This window comes from Pteropus medius, unplaced genomic scaffold (genome assembly GCF_902729225.1).
Source record: "Pteropus medius unplaced genomic scaffold, Ma_sr-lr_union100, whole genome shotgun sequence".
Lineage (NCBI taxonomy): Eukaryota > Metazoa > Chordata > Mammalia > Chiroptera > Pteropodidae > Pteropus > Pteropus medius.
Genome location: NW_024354499.1, coordinates 3,234,429 through 3,255,301, shown reverse-complemented (window position 1 = coordinate 3,255,301; position 20,873 = coordinate 3,234,429). Strand labels below are relative to the sequence as shown.

General features: G+C 42.8%; 1 protein-coding gene and 1 pseudogene across 2 annotated transcripts in view; one reads left to right on the top strand and one right to left on the bottom strand.

The window, feature by feature from the left end:
- TGFA (transforming growth factor alpha) overlaps positions 1 to 20,873 on the top strand; it is a 92,694-nt gene that overhangs the window by 34,122 nt on the left and 37,699 nt on the right. The gene's annotated exons all lie outside the window — the stretch shown is intronic.
- On the bottom strand, positions 17,999 to 18,113 carry LOC120594708 (uncharacterized; annotated as a pseudogene).

The following is a 20,873-nucleotide window of genomic DNA, read 5'->3' as shown; positions in this document are numbered from 1 at the left end:
CTGGTACTTTGCTCTTCTGCTCTGCAAGACCTTTCCCTTCGAATACACCACAGGTGATACTGCCACTCCCACAGGGTACCACTGCTTCTGCAGCCCCACGGTCTCCCCTTGGAACTGTTATCCTTGATGTTCTTGAACCTTTAACTGTCCACTTGATGATCCATGATGCCACAGAAGAAAATGCCTCTCTTCTCCTGTGTTATGCTTTGTTGGGGCTGAGGGTAGAAAGGTGTATCCATCGCAGAGCAGTGCTTCAGGGGTCCAGGGTCTACCAGAGTCTTCATAAAGCAGTTCTTTCACTTTTTAATTACCTCCCACATCACAAAGGGCTCAGATATAAATATATGAGGAGGGGGATAGCTTAGTGATCTCCCACTGTACTGTTCTCACAATTGTCCTGACCTCCTTCCTGGGGTCCATTTACCCCTAGATGAATCCTCAGCCCCTCCTGGTCATCACTGTAGTACCTGTTAGGCGAAGGTGACGCTTGCAGATGACAGGTTGCAGTGATGGCAAATGCTGAGGCTACCATCATGGGTACTATTGGTTATTTGACCTTTCCTTCCAATCGCCATCCATTCATATAGATGTGGAAGTCCTATGGGTGTTGTACCTGAGCCTGTTCCCTCAGGTACGGTGTGTTGAGGTTTTCCAGTTTCCTCTGGGCAGACATGGGGAGACCTGCTATATATACCCAGAACGACTGTCCTTGCTGCAGTGGTGGCAACCTCTGTTCCATCTTTCCTTTCTGGACGTGCTTCTGTGGAAATGTCTCTGATATGAACGGGTACCTGAGGCCCACTCTCCTCATTATGATGTTTCTTCAGGGAACAGTAGTTATACCCTGCTATGTTGCATATCACCCTGTAACAGGCTGAATGCCACCCTATGACCCAACGTGGTGGGTGAGAGCAGGGGCAGTGCCACAAATTCTAGTGTCCAGGGGGCTTTGAGATCTTGGAGTTGGTTGGTGGTCTGTGGAGAAGGGAAGTGGACAGCCTGTCTGGCCTCTGCAATGATCTGTTTGACGGGTTACCGAGCTATGGGACTTATGCCAGAGAGGTTAACGGACTAGCTCTTTCCATTTTTATTAATTCTCTGTTCTGCCCCATTGGATCCAGACATGAACCCATGGGCTAGGAGACAAGTCCAAAGTGTGATGACTGTGTCATAGAGACCCTTCCAAGGTCTAGGGCCTTGAGACTTAATCTGGCTTCTTTGCTTAACTTTCTCTTCCTTTCGGGTGAACTTCCTGTCTCCTAGAAGATTCCTCAGGCTCTGGTAGGCCTTGACCACCACCATCCCTATTCTTTTCTCACCAGACATTGCTGAAATCCTGTGGTGGATGCAGCTCAAACTGGGGACCACCCCCACCAACCACACTCGCTACCCCAGCACTGGAGTGTGTGTGTGTGATGTGTGTGTGTGTGTGTGTGTGTGTGTGTGTGTGTGTTTTAACTCTTGGCTAATTCAGTAATTAAAACTATTTGTTAATGTTCATTATGGAAATCTCTATCTATGGAAAAGAAATAATAGTGAAATCAATTCCCATATACCCATCACCTAGCGTCAACAATTAGCATTGCTCTGCCATTTTTCTTTTATCTATTCTCCCATAGTTTTTATTTTTCCTTTTGCTGGGCTATTTTAAAGCAAAGCTTATTTCTCTTGTGTATATTATATCTAACAGATGAGGACTTTTAAAAACAAAACCATAGTTCCATTACACCAACAAAAGCAACAATAATTTCTTTTTGTCAGATGCTTAAATATGAAGAGTGGATGATGTGGCACTTCATTCGATTTTGTGGCACTTCATTTAATTTTTGTTTCCTTTAATGTTTTCACATTTTTCTTTCTACGTGTATTATTTTATATTAAGGTGAAAACACTGTTTTTGTAAAATGCGCTCATTTATATACTGGGTGATTGATTTTCTCATCTGCATCCCTTCTAACCCTTTATGCTCTGGGTGTTGGTGGGCCCATTTACTAAATCCAAGAACTATCCATTTAGATGTAAAGATGGGTCATTTTAGGACCAAAGCCATAAGGAGTTGATGAGAATGAGAATAATGGATGTAAGAAGGATTCGATACATTCCTGAATGACAGTGCTGGAGCAGGAAGACTGCAGGCATATTCAGGATTAAACTTGAACGTTTTGGGGGAACAGCATAGAGGAGAAATTGCAAACTTCATGTGCCAATCAAGTGCGGTACATGAGCTTAAAAGAACAGGGGCTGATCCCACGTGGCTTTCCTGTGCTCTTTGAAAAAAAAAAGTTCCATGTTCTTATTATTTGACAGTTAACTGGCCTTTCTTTTTGAGGTTTTATTAGTTTCTTCCTCTCTGTTAGATGCCCAGATATGGAGGGTAGATGATGCCAGAGGCATAGGAAACTGGCATTATTATCATCAGCAAATGCTTCTTAGACATCCACTTTGTGTGGGACTTAGAGGGATACATGCCTTAGATGGTTAGGTTGGGAATCCTGGGTGTTGGGCCGATCTGGTCTGTTTTACTAGGTCCCTGAACAAGTTATTCATCTGGCTCCTGTTTGGATCTTAGCTTCCTCATCTGTTGGACTTGAATCAGGAATAGCCTGTTAAGATTTTTCGCATGACCTCTCCGATAGATTGGTGGAGACTACTTGGAGGGCTTTGTTGAGAAGGATTATGAGGTTGCCTTCGGGCTGTTAGGAAATAAAGTGATCAATTGGCAGTGCTTGCCACACACCCAAGGTAGGGAAGTGGTAGTGTGACTGCCATGTATTTAATTCTCTTGGAACCAGACGCTATTTTACATTCAGGTCCCTACATTCTAGTTGCTGGGACTACACAAAGAGGCAGTCCCTCTCTGTCCTTGTCCTCAAGGATCCCACCATATAGGTGAAAAGATAGCGTGAGAACCCATAATGTGATAATGACATAAGGCAGCCTGGGCTGACTGCTTAGTGCATGATTTAGAAAACAATTGCTGCTGGAGCGAAATCAATAGTCGAGGGGTTAGGACAAGAAAATTTTATCTGGTTGTCGATTTGTGAAGCATGCAGGGAAACATTAGCTGGAGGCAAGGTGAGGGTGACAGCACTTACAACTTAGAACATCTGTCATACCCTCCTGAGGAAGGAGCTATGACCTATCTTCAAAAGGCACCTTTTAATATCCCTTAAAAGGGACAGAATGTACCCGGTTAAGTTTTTGGGTGGCTCCTTGCTTAACTCTCCAAAATGTTGCACAGTTCCCAGGCTGCCCATCTGGTTCTCGTGTTTTCATGTGACTCGCTCTAATGACTGAGGGGTGTGGTGCGGGCCTTGCTCGGGCACCTGGAAGCTGGGCGCCGGGCTTCCCTCTGCTATCTGCCTTGCACGATCTTGATACTAAGAGCGGCTCTTTAAACTTCTGAACTACTGCTCCTTGCTCTAGCCCGTGTCTAATGATAGCCACATAGAGTTGGGGAATGTTTAAAGGCTTACTTAATTTGGTTTCATGAAAGAACGTGGAAAATTCACAGTGGCGTTATTCATGGGGAAGGTCACCATTAGCTTGCTTGGGGAAATGGTGGTCAGATTTCTGTGGGGACATTGAGTTTAACTGTATTGAGAGGGCAAGTTTGGGCTGGAGGTGCACAGAGGGAGGGCAAAGCAGATTATAGGAAAAGGTCTTGGAAAGCGTTATTTGTTTGGAAAACAGGTAGAACACGGGTCAGCCAGCAAGCCACAGATCTGTTTATTGCTCATCTCACCAAACAAAAGCTTTTCAGAATTGCAAACTGCTTCCTCATTCCATTGTCTGGAGTTTTCCCACGTGGAGCTGCAGTCATTCTAAAATTAGAAGGCTCACGTGTACTGCCCAGGTACACGGTTCACTGTTCCAACTGTGTCTACAGCACAAGACACTTTGTGTGTCTTAGTTTGGAGATAAAAGCACATATATCTGTGTGTGCTGGGACTTGCTTCCTTGCTTACAGGAATGTGGAGGCTCAGGAAAAAAGAAGGGATTCTCTCTTTTCCTAGAGTTTTTCTAGAGTTTATCCTTGTCATCCAGTTCCTCATTTCACCTACTTTTTGCTAAGGAAACTGCTAGGTCAGAAGGAAGGTCTCTCAGGGTAGTAGACAGGCCATAGAATGTGGAAACAGGGACCATAATTCTGACTCACTAGCCGTGTGACTTTAGTGTAGTGCTCTTAAATCCCCCTGAACTTCAGTTCCCCACCAATAAAATTAAGGAGTAGGACTAAGGCAGTGTCTTTTCAAACTGAGTCACAAAATCACTTTAGTGGGTCTCGACTAACATTTTTTAAATGAGATTGAATAGCTTAAAATAGAGAATTTCAGAGTACATTACGTAAAGGAAGGCCAGGTTTTGATTGTTTCATGATACTCTCGTTTTAGTTATTAATGTTCATATATAGGTATTCTGCATCATTTTACTTCTATAAGCTGTACCCACATTGCATTCTTTATAATTTCCAGATTTGATTTCTTTAGTGTAAGAATTTAGACACTTGCAGAGTGCCATAAATCTTTCTAGACCTTTCAATACCCCCATACAGACTCTTAGACTTTTATAGTTGTTCTAGTCATCTCTAATTTGACAGCAGTTCTTTTAATCTACTCACCTTTATCAAACAAGTCTTTCCAATACTCAACTTATAATAGAAACAACAGCTCTTTCCTTATGCATAGGCATGTCATTAGTTTACATAATAAGTAATTAAATTACGTAAATACAGTAATGAGTGCAATTGACATAAACAGGCTTGGGAACAAACACAAATGTCCTCTTGGTAAATATACAGCTTAACTGGTAAAAACAGAAAAAGGGTTGGTAAACTAGAATAGCCAATTAGAGTAGTCAACTAACTGGGCTTTTGCATGCTGAGGGCATTGATCAAGATGCTTTAGCAAAGGAAGGGAGAGGATGGATTGAGTAAAGCAGGGGCTTGGTGTAAGTCAAGCTCAGTGAAGAGAGCATCTACCATCTTTGAAGGAAGCAAGGCAAGTGACGCACCTCATGGATTTTAAAAACTCTAGACCTATGGAAGCCATGCTGTTCTCTCACTTTTTAGTTTTTGACGTTTATTTAGCACACATTAATTACTCTCTCACCTGAGGCATTGTGCTGGGACCCACAGGTTCATATGAGAATTAAACATGACCCCATCACAGGGCATAGGGCCCGGCAGATAATGTTGATTTTTACATATCAAAGTAAATCATAGACAAAGCTGTGATCTACCAAGATGAAGTTCTTTGAAGAAAACACTTGCTTCTACAATATACTGTATACTTTCAATTCTCTTTGTTAAATTGCATCTTGCTCAGTATGACCCATGGTGCTGGGCTGGTTTTCCATCTGATCAATCACTCTCCTGGGCTGTAGCTATCATCTGTGAAGTGGGCAAAGAGGATATCTCTGCTAGGATCCCCGTATTGCAAAAGCAGAATTGACCACACATCACATCAACATAAAAGGGGCTTGATTTTAAGGAGACAGCCCTTGGAGAATCTACAGCAATCCTGAGCAGCCTGGCCATGGGGCGTGCAGGAGCCAGGGTGACTGCAGATATCTTGGCTACAGCAGTTTGTGGCCATTTACTCTGTACCTACCATGAAAATAATACCAACTCATTTTAGTTATGTGCCTCTTAGCTCAGAGTCTCAGGAGAGGATCAGATTGGCTTGCCTTCCTTGGTCCAGTGGTCACCTAGCAACTTTGGCAGGTTTGGGAGGGGAAGGCTGCAGGATAACAAGATGCCTAAGTGCAGCACAGGTCTTGGGCAGGGCAGAGTCCCTTATTAGAGCTGGAAGAGGCAAAGACCAGCATCCCTAATCCAGACTGATTCATCATATCGTTCATTCAATCAACACATATTTATTTGAGCACTTATTATATGCCAGGCCCTGATCACAACAAAGGGCCTGTTCTCAAAATCGTTCCGCTCCCCTAGGAAAGACAGATATATTACATGTTTAATCTATCAAGTTGGCATATTTTTGAGAGCATCAATACTGAATGTTAGAGTGTGTGAGATGAGATGGCCACATATGTTGTTAAGGAAAATGGGTAAGCGTGGCCCAGAAAAGTGCACTTTTAGTCCTTGACCACATTTTACTAAGGGCCGATGGGAAGAATCTGAGAGGTACACGTCCTCATAGGCTGAGGTGCCTTCTCCTAAAGGCAGCAGCACTCCCCTGTCCTTGGAGCTCTTGCTCCTCCCAGCCTGACAGAGTGGGTTTCTAGGAGTCTGTGAAAGTTTGGGTTCCAAGACTGACTTTCTAGCATTCACCCAGGAACTTGGGCCATCACCTTGAAGCATCCTCTTTTTTGTTAGCCTTACTGTAATGAACACGGTGGCTTTTGGGTAAAGCATCAGCTTTGTTTTCTGAGAGCCCAAGCCGAGTTTGGGGAACAGGCTGAAGTGTCTGGTTATTTACTAATGAAGGGACCTTTAGATATTTTAATCCAGTCAGGTTCAGGTATCCTCCTTAGCAGGCTCAACAACTGTTTGACTTACTGATTCATTCTGAGTCTTCTTAGCTTCCTGTCTTAAAAGTTATGATCCAGTTCCCTTATCAGAATGCGTAATGGAAGGTGATCTCACACATCTGGCCATTTTATTACCGGGTTGCACTGACTAAAACGTTTCTTAAATACCAGAACATACCAGCACTAAACAAGGAGGGGAAATGGATAAGATAGAACAAACTGGAGGGCCTCAGTTCTACTCAAGACACATTGGGAACTTCCATAGACTTTTTTTGTTTTGTTTTTGCTTTTGTTTCCTTTCATAGGTTTTTAATTCTCCATGCCATTAAAAATTAGATATACATCTTAAAGCAAAGCATGGACACATACGTGTGTCTGTATGCATATGCATGTGTAAGCATTCCTCTGTGTGTATGCATTTGCGTATATAAGCTTTTCTTTAATTACATGTTCTTAACACAAAACCATGGAATCTTCCCTTATACATTTATTCTTCCATTCAACAAAGACTGACTCCATTTCTACAGTGTGCTGAGTACCAGAGGAACAACTAACACATCATTTCTGCCCTTAAGAATCTCATCTTCTTAGAGCAGAACTGTCTGGCTAACAAATAATCACGATCTCATACAGCACACGGGCACACGTGCTGTCGGGTAGCTGCACGGGTGCCATGGACGGGGAGAGGGAACCCAAATTTGTTCTTTGGGAGATTTCAGGGAAGGCTTCTCAAAGGAAGTGACTCAAACTGAGTTTTAGAGGCCGAGATGGAGTTAGACAGGCCGACTGTGGGGGAGAGGACATATCTCGTAGGAGTATGAGGTGAGGCTGGAAGAAGGCAGTAACCAGCTGAGGAAGACTATGCATGGTCTTTGTTCTGAAGCATATAGATTATTATTATTGTAAATGTTTTGTCTAAATTTAGTCACAGATAGGTGCTTCCTGAAATAATCTTTTCACAGATTTATCTAAAATGGCTGTTACTAAGCTTATGAAACACAGGGGACTAAACCTATAAGGCTCCAAGGTCACAAGAATCCATGTGGATAAAAACACAGTTCTCCCACTCTTTTGCTTTATTATGTATGGTGTTCCCTGTTTGCCCGCTGCCTGGGGTGTATATCTAGTGGGGGTGGTTACCAGGTTACAAATTCTCACGTTATTCTCAGAGCTTATGTTTTACTTGATTTCAGCTTCTCATTAGCAGGGAAGGGAATTATGCCTTTTTCATCTATTTAAAAAAGTTTAGCTTGATGGAAAGGTACCTAAAATCATGAGAATCTGATGGCACAGTGGTTACAGTAGAGTCTAGAGCCCGATGGCCTGGGTTCAAGTCTTAACTGTGTCCCTTGGGGACTGTGGCCTTTGGCGAGTTACCTAACCACTCTGTGCCTCAGTTCTCCCATCTGCAAAGTGGAGATAACAGAGCCTACCTCATAGGGTCATCGTGAGAATTAAACAAGATGACATATGTACAGTGCTTGAACAGTGTCACATGCGTACTAAGTTCTATTTGTTATATCAATCTTTCATTTCGATTTACAAAGAGAGAAAGAAAGCAGTAACATACATGTAAGAAATGGTATCTGAAAGACCAAGAAGACCTCAGCCCTTTGGTGGCAAAGATACGGTTAGAGCTGAAACATGTAAAAGGCCTTGATGGGGTAAGCCACACATCTCGATGCTCAGGAGAGTGTGGGTCAGAGGATCCCCACTCTGCCTATTGGGAAGTGGTCTTATGGAACCTGCTACTCCAGCAAAGCCAAAAAGTTGAGCTTTCCTGTTAGAATTACTATACCCAAAGCAGAGGAAACACAGTCTGCCCCTTTAGTAACAGTTATGGGATACCTGGGATGTTGTTCTCTATTGTGAGTAGTGAGATTTAGGAGGTACAGAGAGCAGTTGGAATCACCATGTGGAAAGGTTGACAGCCGGGTGAGGCACCAGAGGGCGGAAAAAGAAGGTCTCAGCTCCCTGTGGCGGGGGCTCGGCCCATGTCACAAAAATACAGAGTGTGAACAGCATGGTCACTTGCTGAGGAATTCACATTCCCACTTGCTACGTGGATACCCCTGACACTGTTTAAAATAAGGTATAAATGGGTTGCTTTTCCTTCATGTGAAGGGTTCAGGGAGAGGTTGATCACATGTGGGGACTATTTATAGAGATTTATATGCGAAGAGTTCACTCCTAATTCCCTTTTGATTCTAATGAATTGAGAATCTAAGTGAGAACACAGGTTAGAAATGTATAAAAAATGAGAAAATAATTAGATAGTTAAACTAAGTATTCCTAATTGAGAAACTAGAGCTATTGGAACTAAATGGCTTTAGGATTAACCACCCAGGTGACACATGGAAGAAAATCATATCTTTCAAAAAAAAAAAAAAAAAAAGCAAAAAAAACTTTTTAGAGACCTTAGGGAAAGAGGATATTATACTGAAGGACTCTTCGGTCCAATTTGAGTTGACTTTTCTTATTTTTTTAATATCATGATTGAATGTGAGGGCTCACTGCAGAGGGCTGTGCTGAGCATCAGAGATAGACAAGACCAGTCTCTGCCCTCAGAGCCTTTTAAGTGACGGGGGTGAGGAATAGAACCGCAAACTGTTACAACAGAATGCAGCCCATTCAAATATTGAATAAATGACTGAGTTATAAATAAACTGGTGTCAGGAAGGGCCAGGTTGGGCCGTGTTCTGCCTGAGGAAGCTGAAGGGGGCACCCCAGAGAAACACGTTTTTAATCTCGGTTCCACCACCGTGGACGGACGGCCTTCTCAGCTTGGTAATCCACTTCAGCAAGGACAGGAGGCTTGAAAATGTATATTTGGAGGATCTTGAGTGGTTCAGAATCCAGGATCTCTCATCCATGAACCAAAGAAAAACAATAGAAGCTTTTTGAAGGAGGAGATGTGTGACCTAGATCTTAAAAGACGAGTCGATATTCCCTAAGCAGAACAGGGGCAGGTAACACGAGAAAGCACTATATTAGACCACTGGGCTAGACCAAAAGATTGGGATGAGACTGAAGAGAGATGACCCAAAATTTCATTGCTTTAATAGCAAAAGTTTAATTCTCATTCAAAGTCCATTGTGGACCCTGGGTGACTCTCCAAGGAAACTGAAGGTGCAGGTTAAACCTCTATGTCAGCAAGTGGGATATAAAGTCTAATGCCAGCACTTGAACACTGTCACCCAGATATGTGTCACTTTTTGGAGTTCAGATTTCATTGCCTGAAGCAACTCAGATGTCCATACCCAACTACAAGGAGTTGGGGAAGACCAAGCCTTCTGTGTGCCTAGATACAGAGACGTTCATATATTGGTACATAAGCCAAAAGCGAATCTCTGAGCTGGGGCCCCAGTATCTACATGTTTAATTCCCTTGCTGATCCACATTCACACTAAAGTTTGAGGACCGTTGGGTAGGACAGGAGTTCTCAAAGTTGGCTGCACGTTAGAACTATCTGGGGGGTTTTGAAAATACACGTGCCCTGGTCCTTCCCTGAGAGATTCTAATTTGTGGAGGCTGGGGGTAGGGGTTCCGCCATCAGGCCTTTTCCAGTCTCCCCAGCAGATTCCGGTATGGGGTCAGGGTAGAAAACCAGTTTTAGGGAAAAGAGCAAGAGTCATGGAATTCTGCCTCTAATACTGCCTGAGCCTCTATTTGTATATGAGTCAATGGCGGTGAAGATCAAACAAATGTGAAAGTAGTTGTCAACTACAATATTGAACAGATATTAGCTATTATTGCACATTGGCAGGTATGGACTTTTATAGAAACTGGATTTGTGTACACTCCTACATACAAATGATGTTTGTCTCCCTTCCCCACAAAGCCAGGAGAGGAGAGAAAGCATCTTCCATACCTTCGCATCTGTCTCCTTTTATAGACAGTCAGTGGGTGGTTTCTTCTCCCTCCCCATCTGTTTATCTTGGTGATGAAGGGGAGAATAAAAGAAGGAAAAAAATCTCTTTCTCTGTCTCTTTTTCTCTCCCTGCTCCGAAACCCATAGCCTTTATTCTGCCATTGCCTTTCCCAGGCCCCATTCCCATCACTCTCCCTTCAACCTGAGGCCTGTGCCTTTCACCTCTAATCCCCCACGACCCTTTCTCCAACCTCTTCCTATAGCCCATTCCCCACTGACAACCCAGTCCCATGCTAGGACAGATAGCAAGTACCTGGGTGAGGCCCCTTCCTGCCTTCCGATGTGTTGAGCAGCATAATAAATCTATATTATCAGAAAATTCATACCCAAGGCATTGTACCGTTGTTGTATCATTAGGACTGGCAGGTCCAGCAGCACCCTGGGTTGTAAAATATGTCATAAGTAAGGCCAGCTTTTGTGAGCTGGTTTAGCACTCTCACCCACTTTTTATAATATCTTGTTTCCTGTGGTTTAATATTTTGTTTCAGGTTAGATCCTGAGATCTAACCAACTAATTTGCAAACAACCTCTTGAAATGCTACCATTCTATAACCTGGAAATTGCCTCAAAAGTCAGTTTTCTTTAGTTATAAAAATACTACATTGGCTCTCTTCCATTGACAGAGCTAAGAGTTAATGCTGGAATAAGCTGTTTTTAATTATTTTTCCTCTTGTGTCTAACAATTTTCAAGGAAGAACAATGCAAGAGTACCTTATAAGAAATAAATGCAATACTACTTGTGAAAATACAGATCTGTGTGTTTGATATGAATTGTTGACTATATAGAAGAATCAAAAGACCCTCTTGGCCTAAACAGCAATGCTGTAGATCCTTTGGGATGATCCTTACTGGCACAACTAATACAGCCGAGGTCCTGGGCAGTGGAGGTTTTATGTCGAGCATCCAATTATAGGCCACCCCAGTCTTTCCAATAGCTGGAGCCCACTTCCTTCCTAACCATCAGCCTGAGACTCCTCTACATCCTTGGTTCTTAATCTGAAGCCAGTAGGGCTGGAATGAGATATGTCTAAAGGAAAAGATGCTCAAGGAGCTCTCCTTGTCAGCAGGGACCACTGGCACAGCTTATTGGTACCTCCAGTGCCTCCCCCATAGTAGGTGCAGTTGTTATTGATTTGTGCGTAGTGTTAGGTCTAGTCTAGATATTGAAGGTTCATTGAATTAAACAGAAATGCTTAGCAATCTTAAAATGAGCTTCATTAAGTAAGATCTCTGTGGCACACTTTCTTGCAAATTAGATAGTTGAACATGTATTCAAGCTTCTGGTTTAAACTGCACCCAATGCAATGTTTCCCACCCTCAGGTGCAAGAACAGTGGCCATAGCAACATAGTCTCAGAGTTAAGACCCAAGTGCACTCCTGCCCTGCGAGGTCCTGCGAATGCAGCCCCATCTCCCTCTTCAGCTGCAGTTCACACTTCTTTCCTCCTGACTCTCTCTGTTTCAACCGTCTGGCCTCCTTTTTCTCAGTTGTGTCAGACCCTTCTCTGTCTTTAGGCTTTTGCTCTTGCTGTTCCTTCTGCCTGAGATTCTCCTTCCCCAGTTTTCCCCATGACTCGTTCGTAGACTCAGCTTCCCCTTCTAGAGTAGCTTTCCTTGAATGGTGACCTCCCACAGCCAGTCTCCATCACACCTCTGTTCATTTCCTTCATAGCACTCACTGCTGTCTGTAATGATTTCATTTGATTGTTCACCTATCATGTGCCCACTTCCCCCAGCAGACCTAAGTTCCCTGAGAGGAGGGATCTTGTCTGTCTAGTTCATTCATGTATCCTGAGTGCCCAGCACAGTTCTTGGCACATGGAAAGCACTTGGTATTTTGGTGAGTGAGTGAATGAAGAAATGAACGGATACTAAGCACCATCCGACTGCTTTACATCACTCTTTATCTTTACAACATTCACTGTTGATATATGGGGAACCTGAGGCCCAGGGGATTTCAGGGACTTACCCAAGGTCAGAATCAGTAACAAAGAGCCAAGATTTGATCTCAGTCTACCTGCCTACAAAAGTCTGTGCCAGTGTCAGGTCTGAGGTTATGGTTCAGTCTTAAATTTTGCCTTGTTCTGGCCTTCATAGATTTATTAGTAGGAAGTATTTTGTTTATCCCTATGGCTCAAAACTTTTTGTTCATGACCTTTGAAATAGGTCATTACCTACATTTTTGTGCAAAAGAACTTGGTGGTAACAAGGAAGTGTTCTGTTAGAAGCTTATTTGGAGGGAGTTTTGGATGTCTGCTTTAGCATGAGGATTATGGATGGTTCTTATTTGAGATGTAATGCACATCTTAAAGTTTAGTGTTTGGATAACAAAACAATAAAAATAATTATGGCAGCAAATGGAAAAGAGGGCCAAGCTCCAGACAACAATGACGATGCTCCGGTAACACCCTTGGCCCCATGGCAGGAGTGTCAGAGGTTCACACATGTGGGTGTGATGGCAGCTCTGCAGTGTCACTGACATCCATGTACCAGCCAGAGTTCTTAGACTTAAAACTGACAAAGGGTGCTTAGTAAACTCTGGTTAGAAAGGAGATTCCATCACTGTTTTTACAAAGCATATAATTATATACCTGGAAAACACACATAAACCACCAGAATGCCTGTTAGAAATATTAAGACTATCTAATAGGGTGCAAGAAAATAATCAGTGGTTTTCCTATAAACCATCGATAACTAATTAAAAATATACTAGGGAAGCTCATCTTCAAAATAGTTATGAAACGGACTATAAAGCATAGGAATAACCTTTAAAAGATATGCTTAAAATCTACTTTAAAAATACCATAAAACTTTCCTTTTGAGGTAGTTTATTTGACTAAAGAGACCTGTGCTTCAATAGGAAAGCACAATGTTATAAAATTGTTAGTTCTTCCCATTATTACTTTAGAAACGTAAGACAGTTCTAGTTAGTCTGTCCATGGGATCAGAATGGGTAAGGGGAATTTGACTAAATGATTCTAAAGTTTACTTTGAAGAATAAGGCACAAGAAAATATTGATTTAAAAGGTGGAAGGATTTGTACTATCAAATATTAACAAATAATAGAAAGCTGCACTAATTAAAACATTGTGATGCTAGCACAAGAATAGATACATTCATGAATCTCCAGAAGAGAACAAGTTGCACAAAGCATGTCGATGTGATAAAAAGTGCCATTTCACATCCCTCAGGAAAAGGGGGGATGACATCTCAAATGATTCTGGGGTCATAAGCTAAACATTGAAATAGAGATTAAGTTGAATATGAAAACCCGATGGCATTCTAAAATAAGTCCTAGCTGATTGCAATATATTTTTAATGGAAGCATAAAATTTCTCTAAAAAAATAGGTGAATATTTATATGACTTATAAGAAAGGACAACTAACCAGAACATTAAAGGCAGAAACCATAAAGGAAAGTAGATACATTAAAATCATAATTCTCTGAACATTACCAAAAATACCACAATAAGAAAATCCATAGGTAATATTTGCCAATATTTGAATCCTAAAAAGGATTCACATCTTTAATATATGAAGTGCCCTTACAAACCAGTAACAAAAAATTTAACGTACCAGTAAGAGAGCAAGCAAATTATTTGAATAGATAAGTCATAAAACAACTACCTGTGGCCAATAAACATAGAAAAGTTGTCCAGCCTTGCTAGTCATTAAAGAAATGCAAATTAATGGGAGATATCATTTTCATTGATCAAATTAGCAAAGATAAGTGTTGGAGTACAAAGTAGATAAGATTGGAGACTTGTATTTTGGGGTGTGAGTTGTTACAACTTTTATGAGAGCCATTTGGTAATACTTACCATAAGGCTTTGAACTTCCCTGTTACCCATTGACCCAGAAATTTCACTTCTAAGAATATATCCTAATAAACATGCTTAGATTCATGTTAAGACTTAGCTACAGTGATGTTCATTGCAGCAAGATATTGGTCAGGAAAAATCCAAGTTTTGATACAGTAAGAGGTGCTGGAGAAGCTCTAGAATTACTTTGTAATGAATGGATAGGACCTGTGTCCATATTATTGGACTACACGGGACATTTAGTGCTCAAGTCACTGGCTAAGGGTTGAATGAGGCGTACATGTAAATGGCAATGATGGTCTATTATTTCACTTTTTTTTTCCATTTTGATGAAAGTTTTTCAGTTTTGTATCTTGCAGGTTACTGTGAATTTGGGGCCAAATTTCTAATTTACACTTTTGCTATTGAACACCTGCTTAGATTTGCATAGAACTAGTGGACATAGTCATTTGCTTGAATTTCTGACTTGTGTTGGCCCTTGGATTATAAATGTATAAACAAAAAATGTAGATTTCTTCTTCCTACTGCTCTACCCAGTTTTGCATTTTAGAAGGGCCAAACTTGCAATTTTTTTCTGCAGACAACAAACAGGTGACTAAATAAACAGAAGAGAATTCTTTTTGTTTGGTGTGGTAGACTGAGAAGTCCCCCAAAGATGCCTGCATCCTAAACCCAACGACTTGAGATCGTTACCTTACACAGCAAAAAAGGACTTTGCAGACTGATTAAATTAAAGACCTTGAAATGGGGAGACAATCCTGGATTGTCTGGGTAGACCTAATGTAATTAAGGGCAACACAAAGATTGGAGTGATGCTGCTTCAGGTCAAATTCTAGCAGACTATAATCTGGAAAAGGCGAGGATTCCCCGCTAGAGTGTGTCAAAGGAACCAGCCCTTATGACACCTTAACTTTAGCCCCATAAGACTCGTTTCAGACTTCTGACCTCCAGAACCATAAAATAAGAAAATTATGTTTGCTTTAAGTTGCTAAGTTTGTGGTAATTTGTTACAGCAGCAGTAGAAAATTAATATATTTGGAAAATGTGGAAAAATCAAACTTATTCTTGAGTGGTAGTTATACGTTAGTTGGTCCTGGGTGAGAAGTTCAGAGACCTGGACTCTGGTGACAGCCTTAGGCAGTCACCTACCTAGGTGTCATTTTCTTCATCCCTAAGGTTCCCTTCTTGCCCTAAAGTTCTGTTCCTCCCTAAGCATTTGTTTACCATCAGGAGGTACGTCATTGTTGTGACACTGATAAGTGTGGGTGAGGCTGATGAGTAGATTTGAATTTGTTTTGGAAGCTGGCTACACTACTGTTAGCATTTTCCTTTTTGGGGCATGTGCCTGGGTACGTGGTGTGTTCTGCTGAGGATCCTGAATATTTCAGTGAGCGCTGTGGAGGCAAGTGAAGACACAGACAGAGGTTAGAAGCCTCTGGGACTATGACAAATGGATGACAAAGTGCACCTGAGATTGGATACACATAAGCCTCACAGTGTCTCCCAGGGTGTTCTGAGACCTTTCTAGAAGGATGGCCTAGAAGATCCCTCCTATTCAGACCCCTATTCCAAATCAATGCAAATTTTTGTACATACAGAAGGAGAAGTTTGAGGTTACAATGTCACAATGTCACATCAAAACCCAGCATTGGAATGACCCAGGCATCTGTAGTCACTTGCCCAGAAGACCCACGGGACCTTCCCAGAATGGAGAGTGGGCTTTATTCAGTCTTCTCTCCTCATATGCTGTCAGCTCTCTGGCCCACAGAAGGGGCACAGTAAATGTTGCTGGAAGAAACTGTTCAAAACATTGACAGTGAGTTATCACCTGATACCAGTGCATTTATGTTTAACAACTTGGTATGCAGGCATTTGGGAGTTTTGTCACGTACATTCTTTCCTCTCCATAAAAGCACGAGAACCACAATCACTATCCATTACTGTTTGAGTTTGACTATATTAAAGATAAATGTATACACATGTAGTTTTCAAGTTGGTGTTTGTGCCTTTAAAGGATCAGAGCTACGTTTAAAAATGAGAATGAATTACTTCTCACCATCAAGAACAAACTACTGTAGAATTTAGCCTTCACACCCAAAGTAAAGCTGTTTCTATCAGCTAATGACATGAAAGACCCCTTTGTTTTTCGGACTACATTTGAAGTACAAGTGGTGACTGAGACCCATACGAGGAGGTCTTAGTTATAACTTGTCATCCCAGCGTGCAGAAAGGAACTGGGGTTTCTCAGTTAAACGTTGGAATATGGAAAACCCCTACTTTACACAGATTAGACTCAGTAATCAAAAGAGCTATCAAGAAACAAGAAAGTAAACAAAACAACCTAGCACAGTGAAGAGGGGAAAAAATCCGAGGCTTGATCCACCAGTCCGTCTTGGGTCTCTGCCGCAGCTCTGGTGCCAACCAGCAGAGCTACCTTGGGCAAGTCACTTACTCTCTTGAGTCTGTTTCCTTGTCTGTTAAATGGGAAAAATAATACTTGCTTGTCTGGTAGTGGTGAGAAATAGGGGTGATGGGTGACACATTCAGCCACTCATCTTGTCCACACCTGACCTCAAGGGATGCACAATCCAGCTGAGAAAATGCCAGGGCAATGTTCGACTGACCATGTTCCAAGAGCTCATTAGCTCCTGCTCTAAAATCCTCTCCCCTCAGCCCTACCTTGGCCAGGTGTGGAGAAGGAAGTGCCACATGGGAGTACAAGTCCAGGCCCATGGTATGTAGTTTGAGACAAGCTCTATCGCTCTTCCTCCCCTTCTCAATCCCATATTGTGTTGAGGCCTAAGGTTTTGTCTTGCCTCCTTTCCTCTCTTCCTTCTCAATACCTTTGTTTTCTCTCCTTTGCCTCACCATAAATTAGAATGTGGGTATTAACTTCACCCAGGAGTCCGGTCCTATGAAGGTAGAGCATGACTTACTTATGGTTCTATTCTACAGCAAGTTCTCTCTTCTATAGTAAGTTTCCTCGCACAGGTAAAGAGCTCGGTTAGTATTTGGTAAAAAAAAAAAAAATTCTTGTGGAACTGATGGCCTCATCTACAAGACGTTGGTGATGTCCGTGTCCATTGTGCAACTCATTTCCTGGGCGTCATAAACTGTTAGTCCATGCCACGTGGACTGGTGCCCTGGGAGTTCCTAGGGGGCGAGAGGAAGAAACCAGCCAAGCGTGGTCTATTCCGCATGGCAGGGAAGCTCTGTGCAAGCTTTTTCTTAGGTGGCTGGAGGTCAGCAAAGAGGGCCTTTCATTCATTCTCCAGGGCGGAGCGCTTCTGAGAAGGAACGCTGTGCCAACAGCCGTTTGCACGAGACCCTGTTATGCCGCTGTCTCCGGGGAGGGGGCCTGGCTGGCTGGGTATGGGGTGAGAGGGAGACTTTTCAGTGAACACTTGTGTTCCTTTTGAATTTTCAAAAATATAAAGAGAATGAACATTTGTTTAAAACCAAGTTTCATGTAAGCCAGTTCACAATCCAAGGAGACACGGGTGCACAGGTGGGCTTCGGTTGCACCATCCTGGGTGGAGCAGCTCTCTTTGCACACTTGTGGTGGGGTGACTTCCAGATCAAGTGACTTCTGGATCATGCCAAGCTGGAAAGTTTGTTCTGGAGGGTTGTTGTTCCCCTGCACACCACAGAACCGAAAGCCACTGGTCCTGGCCAACCTCCTGACACCTCACTGTGGTCTGCTTCAATGTGGGTTTGTCCTGGGGGTCTCCATTCCAACCCCATTCTTTTTTTTATGCCTACAGCACTGGTCTTCCTAGGTGGTCTCCCATCCAAGTACTAACCAGACCCAACCCTGCTTAGCTTCCGAGATCAGACACCGGTCTTGTTCAGGGTGGCATGGCCGTAGACCATGGACCGTGGCTCCACTGGGGCACGAACCCAGGACCTTCTACATGTAAAGCAGATGTGCTAACCACTACACTATGGAACCACACCCCCAACCCCATTCTTGACACTGCATGCCCAAGGGATGAGTGTGAGAGAAGCACCATCCACCAGTTCAGGTCCTTACCCTCAGCCCACTCTCAGACAACTTGCTGGATCTCTGGTGAGACCACGGGATCTAACAGTGCCTTCTTTAGGAGTTAAATTAAAAGTGGGTGGGTGGGCATGTGAACTCCATGCTGCTGCCCCTGGGCTTGGAATACTGAATACTGACCATTTTTTCCATTGTCAATTCCCACTGAATATGATCATATCATATGTGAAACCTGATATGATTGGGGAAACTTGAGCCAGGAGTCACTTTTATGAATGGCTTCAATTAAAAGAAAAGTCACTGACTGCCACCCAGACATGTCTACACATTGTGTTGGCATGCTCCAGGAGATAAACACATGAAGCTCGGGAAGCCCCAAAGACTTGGCTTTGGGGCTGACGTGCTGTATAGGTGGCTGGAACGTTAAGGCAGATGTCTTTTCATAGTTCATCTATGAGTTTAAAGCAAAGGAAGGCAGGAAATCAGAGAGAGACCCATTCATACCCCCTTGATTATTTACTCAACATGATGCTGAAAGACATTTGTGTTTTTTGGAAGTTCTGTCCCCTGGCAGTGAAATAAAACCTCCTTTCTAAGCTAGAAAGATTGATGTCCAACTACATTAAAGGACTATGTGAGTAAAAAGAAACTCTGTATTCACAAATGAACACAAGAACTTCCACTGTTCTTATGTAACCGTAGTGCAAAGTGCATTATCAAACCCGAAATTTGCAATGCAAAAATAAAATTGTTCTAATAAGACTGAAGCACTATTTGAAAATTGCTATATGAGGAGGGGTTTTTTTTTCAGTCACAAGATGGGAAGAAGATGGGAGGAAGGAAGTAATTTTTTAACTTCACTGAAGAGTATGATTCAACCTTTTTATTTCTCTTTTTATGTACATCATTTACTGATGCTATATGGTAAACATCAAATCGGTGGTTATATGTTCAGTTTCTTCTCAATTTTGCTTAGTTGTTTGCAAAACTTTCTATGATTCTGTTTATAATCCAGGAAAGAATTTCTTAAGTTTTTAATTTTAATCTATGTGTACACTAGACCACTGGTTCTCAAACTTTGCTACATATCAGAATGACCTGAGGAGTCTTAAAAGTCTCATTGTCCCAGCTGCATCCCAGAACAATTAAATCATAATCCTTGGGAGTAGACCCAGGCATGGGTGCTTTTCCAGGGCAATGCCGATATGCAGCCAAGATTGAGAAGCACTGTACCAGAGGAGCACTTCTCAAACTGCGATGTGCACACAACGCCGGGGTGGGGGTAGGGGCTGGTTAAAATGCAGATTCCGATTCAGCAGCTCTGGGGTAGGATCTGACATTCTGCCTTTCTAATGAGCTCCAGTAGTGCCAACACCACTGGTCTGTGGACCACACTTTGAGCAGCAAGATCCTAGACCATGAAAGGAAACTTACAGCAAGACACTAGATCAGAGACACAGTGATTATAAAATGCTACACAGGTTCTCACTTGTCCTTTGACTGCTGTCCCCCACTTTGTAAACAAACAGCAAAGCTGTTGGAGTTATCTTCCTTTTCCTGTAAGTTTTTTCTGATTTTTATTATTTGCAAACCCCACGGGAAAAGGCCTCTTTCTCAGACATTGCCAGACAGTTTTCTTGTCCTTGAAAACATCAGTCACCCCCAAGGTGGAGATTGGGGTCCTTCCCCCTAGAGTGGGTGGCCGCGTGCCGCAGTCTGCAGGGTGGCAACCTATGTTCTCTGCTCTGGCTGCTCGCCTGGTTGTGGGAACATTCTCTAGGCAACCCAGGGAACCCTGGTCTCGTGCTTCAGCTGATGGGGAAGAGAGATTTTAGTAAACACTGCGTGGGAAGAGGAATGAAATGGGCAGAGAATGAGGTTAAGGAATGGGTGTGTGAAACGCCAGGTTGAGCGAGGCCAGGGTGCCTGGGAGCAGCATTCCAACACCCACCCCTCTAACAGCTGGTGGGAGAAGGCAGGCTGTGCAGACCATCAGGATGCATATGCCCACGAGGGTGGACAGGGCCCCAGCTACCCTGGCATAGCTCTGATGCATGGCCTGTCTGAGCTTCACTCTGGGACCTGGGTGTGGAACGAAGGGGCAGCTCCTGCCCATGCCTTCCATTCTGGGCCAGGAAAGATCATCTTGCTCTATGCTCCCCATGCCCTCTCAGTTCCTAGAAAGGACTGATTCAAGGCCAAAGCCCCTAAGTTATTTTACCTGGATTCTTTGACTATTTGGACCAAGAAAATCTTAGGACTGGGCTGTTCTTTCTGCTCTAGGCCTTCTCTGTGTAGAATGGGTGGATTCTGTAAAACTGCTGCCCAAGAATGAGCTAAAAGAAACATACATAAAAACTGGCTCAAACTTCATTTCCCTGAATTGCTGCTCTCTAATCAAGAGTCTATCATGGTTCCCGCCGTCCAGTCACATCATACCGAATCTGCTTCCACCCTCCCCACCCTCCCTACCGCCCATGCCTCAGTACCTTTACACATACATTTCACATTAGGGCACTGATTCTCCATGTTTGCTGTGCCTTTCAAAATCCCTCATTCAAGCTCACCTTCTCTAACAAGTTTTCGCAGATTAAACTAACTGCATTTAAACAGTCACCCCTTAATTCTTT